The sequence below is a fragment of the Lolium rigidum genome, chromosome 6, assembly GCF_022539505.1.
Source record: "Lolium rigidum isolate FL_2022 chromosome 6, APGP_CSIRO_Lrig_0.1, whole genome shotgun sequence".
NCBI classification, from domain to species: domain Eukaryota; kingdom Viridiplantae; phylum Streptophyta; class Magnoliopsida; order Poales; family Poaceae; genus Lolium; species Lolium rigidum.
The window spans coordinates 120,426,809-120,437,302 of NC_061513.1; positions in this window are offsets into that span (position 1 = coordinate 120,426,809).

Here is a 10,494-nt window from a genome sequence, read left to right on the forward strand (position 1 = left end):
TGGCAGGAGAGGGAGTGGCTGGTGTGCGGAGTAGAAGAGGGGACGTGCGTGGACGTGGGTGGTGTCCATGCAAATGCATTTCCAGCCCAGGAGCAGACCAGCTCGTGCACCTCGGTCCATTTGCGTTGGGCCGTTGGACTAGTGTTTTTGTGTCTTCATGTCTGTGTGGACCAAAATGGATAGCCTCGACCCGTTTACATCGAGCAGCTGAAGATGCCCTAAAAAAGAATTGCATAAATGTAGTGAAACATGCCATCCCCCTATCCGCGTGAACCAAAATGGATATCCTCGGCCTGTTTAGATCGGGTCGATGACGATGCCTAAAGAAAAGAATTGTATAAATATAGTGGAACATTTTTTGGATAAAGAAGTATAGTAGAACATATCCTCCACATATCTTGAATTTACCAGTTCTCAATTTTTCCGCATGCTACTACTCTGCAATGTAAACACACTGTTATACCCTTTACTTATAAAGAAAAAAGTGTATTGGAGAAGAAAGACAGCTACCTTTTCATTCTCTTGCTGAAATCCCAGTCATCCTCACCATTAATGGCTAGGAGCCCAAATCGCGCCATGTTCCTCGGCCAATTCCACACACACAGTGCTCGCAAAATCTAGCCCGATGAGCTCAACGTCATCATCAACGTTTGAGCAATCTCTGCGAGTGTATCTAGCTATCTATTTGGATGGATGGATGCATTTGCTAGTAGTACAAGTATACATGTTTTTTCTTTGTTGCTATGTTCAAAAAGTTGGGCATCATGCGTGGTGGGCCCGAGGATTGCTGTGCTTGGCCTAATGCCTCCACCCTTATCTGCTGGGGGAGGACATGTAGGGCATCCAGGGACAGGGTTATCATGGCACAGTCGCTGCCTGTGTAGTGTGTAGCCCAACCAGTGACCGGCTCATTCACCCATCCTTCCCGTGAAGTGAAATCTACCAGCAGCGTCGCCGTCGCTCGCGCCTCGCCTCCAACCAGAAGCATGCGACTAGTCAAGCGGCCGGCCGGCTGGGCTGGTTGCTCTGCCTCTGGCATTTACCACCATGAATGAATGCGCGCTGTGCCAATGGATGTGGGGGTTGCTGAAGTTGCCACACCTCCGTTTGCTTGAATGAATGGGTGCCCATGGCCTGCAAAAAGGGCCATCGCAATTCATCTCACACCAGATAGAAAAGCTGAAATACTCATAGTATTTGTTTGTTCCAGTTATGATGGAGCAGGGATAGCATACATTTCACGACAGTCATGTATCAGTGTATCACCGGCCACCTGACGGTGATATTTTGCTCGCGAGGTGTGATATGCAACAATTTGGTTGTTACATATCTTGCTCTAATTCTGCAAGGCAGTCCCAATTGGCACAAGTATAATTCCTTTGGCTAGATGCATGCCGTGTAAATGTAGGATTTAGGCGTTGTGATAACCAGCAACGAACCGTTTCCTCCCGAGTCGCTCCTCTCTCGAGCGACTCCGGGGGACCCCGCCGCCGCCGCCGCCTCAAGGCCGCCCTCCGCCGCCTTCCTAGCCGCCGCTGCTGCCCTCTCTGGCAGCGGTGGCGGCACCCACCCGATGGTGGGCAGGGGAGGCGCGCCCTGGAGGTCTATCATGGGAGGAGGTGGGAGATCGGTTCGGGGGCGCAGGGTTGCGCGGCTGGCCCATGGCCGGCGCTTGAGGTCTCCGGCGGGAGGCGTCGAGGAGGAAGGGTGAGGCGTCCGTGGTGGCACCCTGACCCGCAAGATCTGGTGGATGGCTGCGGCTCGATCCGGTGATCGTGGGGTTAGTTCGGCCCGCTGACCGGATCCCCTTTTCTTCCTCTTCGGCCTTTGCCGCTTCGGAGTTGACCAGCGGTGTGGGGACCGTCTGATCTTGCGAATAATGACGGTGGTCCTTGGATTTCTTCTCGCGCCAAGATGGAGATCTGCTGGTGCCTGTCCTCATCGATCTGGCGGATGTGTCGTGTTCCGGAAGGCTCCGCCGGCGCTCCATTGGGCGATTCAAGCCTGGAGGTTGCCGGATCGGGTGGAATTTGGTCGAGCGCACCCATGTTTTTACTCTAGCTGTTTGGTTACAGAGGGAGCGTTTCGAAGTTCTCGCCGGCGGTTATTATCATGGAGCACGTTGTTCGTCCGTGGTGCTGGCGGAGAATGACATGGAAGTCGAGATCCGTGATCTTGCAATGGTGACTCGAGTCCGGGTGGCGAGGAGGAATTGGCTTCATGATCGGTGTCTTTGGAGCGAGTGGCATGCGAGTGGGGGCAACCGCACAGGAGAAGTTCAAAATCTTACCTTTCGGGGTGAAAATCCAAGGTCTCGGCTTTAATTGGTTGTGCCTCGTCAATGTCCTTGTTGAAGGCATTGTTTTGAGAGTGAGGATTTTCTTCACGGTGAAAACCTAAGATCTATGATCGGGCGACGACCGTGCTGGTGCACTGTTACCTTCTTGGAGGCGTCGCTTTTGGAGAAGCTGAACTTCTGGTGCTGTCATGGTAGTGTTAGTGCTGTTGTTTAAAGGATTAGATCACTGTAGCGGGGCTTTTCTTTTTTGGTAATTGTTCTTTCTTTTTTGGATGTGTGCATCTGTAATGTCGCTAAGGCAAGTGCATTGTTCCAGAGGCTGGGTGTAATTGGTATCTCTGATATTAATATATACTCTTTGTCGAAAAAAGATGCATGCCGTGTTTTGATTGGGTGGATCATAATGGACTAGTTAAACTGTGTTTGGTGCAACATGCATTAGTAAAAAAATAATACTTTCTCCGTCTAAAAATATGTGTCTCACTTTTGTCTAGATAAAGATGTATGTAGATACATTTTGTTAGAGATACTGATGTCTACTCACGCTTCTTTTCCTGTAGACAGTGTTGGGCCTCCAATAGCAGAGGTTTGTAGAACAGCAGCAAGTTTTCCCTTAAGTGGATCACCCAAGGTTTATCGAACTCAGAGAGGAAGAGGTCAAAGATATCCCTCTCAAGCAACCCTGCAATCACGATACAAGAAGTCTCTTGTGTCCCCAACACACCCAATACACTTGTCAGATGTATAGGTGCACTAGTTCGGCGAAGAGATAGTGAAATACAAGTGGTATGAATGTATATGAGCAGTAGTAACGGCGCCAGAAAATAGCTTGCTGGCGTGCAGTTGATGATGGTAATATTGCAGGAAATAAAGATGCAGTAGAATAGTAAATAAGCGATGATTGCAGTATTTGGAAACAAGGCCTAGGGATCATACTTTCACTAGTGGACACTCTCAACATTGATCACATAATAAAACCACTCTACACTCTCTTGTTGGATGATGAACACCATTAATTGTGTAGGGCTACAAGAGCACCTCAATGCCGGAGTTAACAAGCTCCACAACATTCGATGTTCATATTTAAATAACCTTAGAGTGCATGATAGACCAACGCAATTATACCAAGTACTAACATAGCATGCACACCGTCACCGATCGTACTATGAAAGGAGGAATAGATCACATCAATACTATCATAGTAATAGTTAACTTCATAATCTACAAGAGATCACAATCATAAACTACGCCAAGTACTACATGATGCACACACTTGTCACCATTACATCATGGAGGAGGAATAGAGTACTTTAATAACATCACTAGAGTAGCACATAGATTAATAGTGATACAAAGCTCATATGAATCTCAATCATGTAAGGCAGCTCATGAGATCATTGTATTGAAGTACATGGGAGAGAGATGAACCACATAGCTACCGGTACAGCCCTTAGCCTCGATGGAGAACTACTCCCTCCTCATGGGAGACAAGCAGCGGTGATGAAGATGGCGGTGGTGTCGATGGAGATGCCTTCCGGGGCACTTCCCCGTCCCGGCGGCGTGCCGGGAACAGAGACTCCCGTCCCCCGGATCTTGGCTTCACGATGGCGGCGGCTCTAGAAGGTTTCTCGTACCGTGGCTTATTCTTCCGAAGTTTTTAGGTCAGGACGGTTAAATAGGCGGAGAATCGGAGTCGGAAGGGTTACGGGGGCGCCACACAATAGGGGGGCACGCCCCCCCTTGGGCCGCGCCGCCCACACGTGTGGTGGCCCTGTGGCTCTCCTCTGGCCCCTCTCGGGTGTTCTAGAAGCTTCGTGGAATTATAAGATGCTGGGCGTTGATTTCGTCCAATTTCGAGAATATTTCCTTACTAGGATTTCTGAAACCAAAAACAGCAGAAAACAGGAACTGACACTTCGGCATCTTGTCAATAGGTTAGTTCCGTAAAATGCATAAATATGACATAAAGTATGTATAAAACATGTAGGTATTGTCATAAAACAAGCATGGAACATAAGAAATTATCGATACGTTGGAGACGTATCAGCATCCCCAAGCTTAGTTCCTACTCGTCCCGAGTAGGTAAACAATAACAAAGATAATTTCTGTAGTGACATGCTACCAACATAATCTTGATCCAATAATGATGTAAAGCATATGAGCTGAGATCAAATCACTCAAAGAAAATGTCTATATTGATATAAGAGATGATAATGCAAGAGTTAAACAAGCTAGAAGTTTTCATGAACTATTGCTTTAAAGACATGAAACCGTACAAAGTTCACTAAAGATGTGTTAAGTATTCAGCGTAGAAGTTCTATCCTTCATTCCAAGCATCAAGTAAATTTTCACAACATAAGAAGGATTCAGTCAAGTAAACATAAACATGAACGTCATGAATCAACTGTTTCGAAGTCTACTCAACCGGTGAGCGCAAGCATTTGGTATTAGCACCAGGATGTTATGGCATAAAGAACGTTAATGGGGGTTTGGAAGGCCAAATGGAAGAAAGTCTTACAAAGCTATAAGTGATCATTAGACAAGAGGAAGTCTTATGATCGAAGCTATGCAAGGAGTAGTGATTGCCATGCAACGGATGCACATAGAGCTATATGTGTATGAAAGCTCTCCAATGGAACTAGTGGGGGTGCATCCAACTTGGTTGCTCACGAAGACCTAGAGCACTTTTGAGGAGGCTCATCATTGGAATATACAACCCAAGTTCTATAGTGTAAATTCCCCACATAGTTATACTAGTAAAACATGAAAACTCTCTCATATGGAGTATAGGTGCTAAACATGAGCACAAATGATGACTATGAATACTGCAGGTGCTAAAACATGAGCACAAGTGTGGATAAAAGATAGTAATGCTGCCCCCTTTTTCTTTATTCTCTTTTTTTTCTTTTTCTTTTTTCCTTTCTATTTTTTTCTTTCTTTTCTTTTTCTCTTTTTGATGGCCTCCATGGCTCTTTTCACTTTTAGGGGCAACATCCTAATATGACAACACACTTTTTGGTACAAATAACTCATAATGAATGAAACATGATGTATAAAACTGTATGCCTCTGCCAGTGTAGCAGGATGTGCAATGATCTAGCGTAACATGGGTAAACCACACATTAGCTGTATAGAATCATGCAAAGCAATATATAAATGATAAATGACAACATGGCATGTAATGTAAAATGGAAGTTGCATGGCAATATATCTCGGAACAGCTATGGAAATGCTTGTGGTAGGTAGGTATGGTGGCTGTTTTGAGGAGATGTATGGGCTTATGTGTAGGAGAACAAGAGAAAGTCCTCCCACGGGTTTGGATGTACTGGCGAAGTATGCACAATTCTCAATGTGAGCAAAAGGCAATGCACAGTACCGAAGAGGCTAGCAAATTTGGATGGTGGAAGTGCCAAAAACCGTAGCTTAACATTAGTCAAAAAGAACTCACAAGCTTATTGCAAACAACTAGCAGGTTCAACATTAAGAGCATGATTAAAATTTACTCCAAGGAGGGCCGTTCACGGTGGCACAAGTACCCCGCTAGCTCCCTCGACCTTCAAGCACAACTTAGTTATTACGATGAACTCTCAGACATGGAAAGCTATCAAGTCCAACTACACCTTCAACTATTTAAATAGAGTTTGTAGTACGGCACAAGCTTAAAGACAACAATCCACTACTAATTTTAACTTATTCATCCAGCAAGCTTTACCATCTAAATACCTCAAAACATTTGCAAAGAATCAAGTTATCAAAGCTCAATGATCTACAAGATTATGCAAGTGTTTCATTATACCACTACCACATGCAGCATTTTACTGACTTTACCGAACACGTTCAACCTGCCATGAACATTAAAAGCTAAGAACACATGTGTTCATATGAACCAGCGGAGCGTGTCTCTCTCCCACACAAGCATATGTATTCCAGATTGATAAATAACACAAACAAAAATAAAAACAAACACAGACGCTCCAAATAAAGTACATAAGATGTGACTGAATAAAAATATAGTTTCAAGAGAGGAACCTGATAATGTTGTTGATGAAGAAGGGGATGCCTTGGGCATCCCCAAGCTTAGACGCTTGAGTCTTCTTGAAATATGCAGGGATGAACCACGGGGGCATCCCCAAGCTTAGACTTTTCACTCTTCTTGATCGTAGTATATCATCCTCCTCTCTTGACCCTTGAAAACTTCCTCCACACCAAACTCAAAACAAACTCATTAGAGGGTTAGTGCATAATCAAAAATTCACATGTTCAGAGGTGACACAATCATTCTTAACACTTCTGGACATTGCCCAAAGCTACTGAAAGTTAATGGAACAAAGAAATCCATCCAACATAGCAAAAGAGGCAATGCGAAATAAAAGGCAGAATCTGTCAAAACAGAACAGTCCGTAAAGACGAATTTTTTTAGAGGCACTGGACTTGCTCAGATGAAAATGCTCAAATTGAATGAAAGTTGCGTACATATCTGAGGATCACTCACGTAAATTGGCATAATTTTCTGAGTTACCTACAGAGAATTAGGCCCAAATTCGTGACAGCAAAGAAATCTGTTTCTGCGCAGTAATCCAAATCTAGTATCAACCTTACTATCAAAGACTTTACTTGGCACAACAATGCAACAAAACTAAGATAAGGAGAGGTTGCTACAGTAGTAAACAACTTCCAAGACACAAATATAAAACAAAATACTGTAGCAAAATAAACACATGGGTTATCTCCCAAGAAGTTCTTTCTTTATAGCCATTAAGATGGGCTCAGTAGTTTTAATGATGCACTCGCAAGAAATAGTAGTTGAAGCAAAAGAGAGCATCAAGAAGCAAATTCAAAACACATTTAAGTCTAACATGCTTCCTATGCATAGGAATCTTGCAAATAAACAAGTTCATGAAGAGCAAAGTGACAAGCATAGGAAGATAAAACACAAGTGTAACTTCAAAATTTTCAGACATAGAGAGGTGTTTTAGTAACATGAAAATTTCTACAACCATATTTTCCTCTCTCATAATAACTTTCGGTAGCATCATGAGCAAACTCAACAATATAACTATCACATAAAGCATTCTTATCATGAGTCTCATGCATAAAATTATTACTACTCCCACATAAGCATAATCAATTTTATTAATTGTAGTGGGAGCAAATTCAACAAAGTAGCTATCATTATTATTCTCATCAAGTGTAGGAGGCATAGTATAATCACAACAAAATTTACTCTCCATAGTAGGTTGTACCAAAAGACCACTATCATTATAATCATCATAAATAGGAGGCAAAGTATCATCAAAGAAAATTTTCTCCTCAATGCTTGGGGGACTAAAAATATCATGCTCATCAAAACCAGCTTCCCCAAGCTTAGAACTTTCTATATCATTATCAACAATGGTGTTCAAAGCGTTCATACTAATATTACTACCATCATGCAAATAAGATTTCATAGGTTTTTTAATTTTCGCATCAAACAATCCATGTTTTAAATCAGGAAATAGAATAAGAAGCTCACTCTTGTACATTATGCCAAACTAGTGTAAACAAGAAACAAAAAGATGCAATTGCAGGATCTAAAGGAAATAGCTTCGAGCACACACACAACGGCGCCAGAAAAATACTTTACCTGAGACCGTAGTATGAGAGCCTTTTACCTTTCCTCCCCGGCAACGGCGCCAGAAAAGTGCTTGATGTCTACTGGAGCTTCTATTCTTGTAGACAGTGTTGGGCCTCCAAGAGCAGAGGTTTGTAGAACAGCAGCAAGTTTCCCTTAAGTGGATACCCAAGGTTTATCGAACTCGGGGAGGAAGAGGTCAAAGATATCCCTCTCATGCAACCACCGCAACCACAAAGCAAGAAGTCTCTTGTGTCCCCAACACACCTAATAGGTGCACTAGTTCGGCGAAGAGATAGTGAAATACAGGTGGTATGAATAAGTAGTAGCAACGGCACCGGAAAAGTGCTTTGCCCGGGACGAGTAAACAAGCGGTAGTAATGTAGCGAAGTAGTAACGCGATAGAAACGAGTAAACAAGCGGCGATAGCGATATTTAGGAACAAGGCCTAGGGATTACACTTTCACTAGTGGACACTCTCAACATTGATCACATAACAGAATAGATAAATGCATACTCTACACTTTTGTTGGATGATGAACACATTGCGTAGGATTACACGAACCCTCAATGCCGGAGTTAACAAGCTCCACAATAATGCTCATGTTTAAGTAACCTTATAGTGTAAGATAGATCAATAGACTAAACCAAGTACTAGCATAGCATGCACACTGTCACCTTCATGCATATGTAGGAGGAGTAGATCACATCAATATTATCATAGCAATAGTTAACTCCATAATCTACAAGAGACCATGATCATAGCATAAACCAAGTACTAACACGGTGCACGCACTGTCACCTTTGCACACATGCAGGAGGAATAAACTACTTTAATAACAAATCACTAGAGTAGCACATAGATAGTAGTGATACAAACATGCTGCAATCATAAAGAGATATAAATAAGCACCTCACTATGCCATTCAATGAGTAAGTATTCTGTGAAATATGGCCTAAGAGACCCACACGGTGCACACACTCGTCACCTTTACACACGTGGGACTAGGAGTCTCCGGAGATCACATAGGTAAAACTCAATTGACTAGCATAATGACATCTAGATTACAAGCATCATCATATGAATCTCAATCATGTAAGGCAGCTCATGAGATTATTGTATTGAAACACATAGGAGAGAGATGAACCACATAGCTACCGGTACAGCCCCGAGCCTCGATGGAGAACTACTCCCTCCTCATGGGAGCAGCAGCGGTGATGGAGATGGCGGTGGAGATGGCAGCGGTGTCGATGGAGAAGCCTTCCGGGGCACTTCCCCGCTCCGGCAGGGTGCCGGAACGAGATCCTGTCCCCCGGATCTTGGCTTCGCGATGGCGGCGGCTCGATGAAGGTTTACGTGGTTTTCGTCAATTGGTATCGGGTTTTCTGATCCGGGGGCTTTTTATAGGCGGAGAGGCGGCACGGGGAGGTCGAAGGGGGGTCCACACCCTAGGGGGGCGCGCCCCCCCCCCCCCTTGGCCGCGCCGGGCTAGGGTTTGGTGGCCCTGTGCCTCTTCTCTGGCGGTTCTCGTGTGTTCTGGATGCTTCCGGGTAAAATAGGAACCTGGGCGTTGATTTCGTCCGATTCCGAGAATATTTCGTTACTAGGATTTACGAAACCAAAAACAGCGAGAAAACAGGAACTAGCACTTCGGCATCTTGTTAATAGGTTAGTTCCAGAAAATGCACGAATATGACATAAAGTGTGCATAAAACATGTAGATAACACCAATAATGTGGCATGGAACACAAGAAATTATCGATACGTTGGAGACGTATCATGGCCGAATAAAAATATAGTTTCAGGGGAGGAACCTGATAATGTTGTCGATGAAGAAGGGGATGCCTTGGGCATCCCCAAGCTTAGACGCTTGAGTCTTCTTAATATATGCAGGGGTGAACCACCGGGGCATCCCCAAGCTTAGAGCTTTCACTCTCCTTGATCATATTGCATCATACTCCTCTCTTGATCCTTGAAAACTTCCTCCACACCAAACTCGAAACAACTCATTAGAGGGTTAGTGCATAATAAAAATTCACATGTTCAGAGGTGACACAATCATTCTTAACACTTCTGGACATTGCATAAAGCTACTGGACATTAATGGATCAAAGAAATTCATCCAACATAGCAAAAGAGGCAATGCGAAATAAAAGACAGAATCTGTCAAAACAGAACAGTCCGTAAAGATGGATTTTATTAGGCCACCAGACTTGCTCAAACGAAAATGCTCAAATTGAATGAAAGTTGCGTACATATCTGAGGATCACTCACGTAAATTGGCATAATTTTCTGAGTTACCTACAGAGAATTAGACCCAGATTCGTGACAGCAAAGAAATCTGTTAACTGCGCAGTAATCCAAATCTAGTACTTACTTTTCTATCAAAGATTTTACTTGGCACAACAAAACATAAAACTAAGATAAGGAGAGGTTGCTACAGTAGTAAACAACTTCCAAGACACAAATATAAAACAAAGTACTGTAGGTAAAAACATGGGTTGTCTCCCATAAGCGCTTTTCTTTAACGCCTTTCAGCTAGGCGCAGAAAGTGTGTATCAAGTAACATCGAGAGATGAAGCA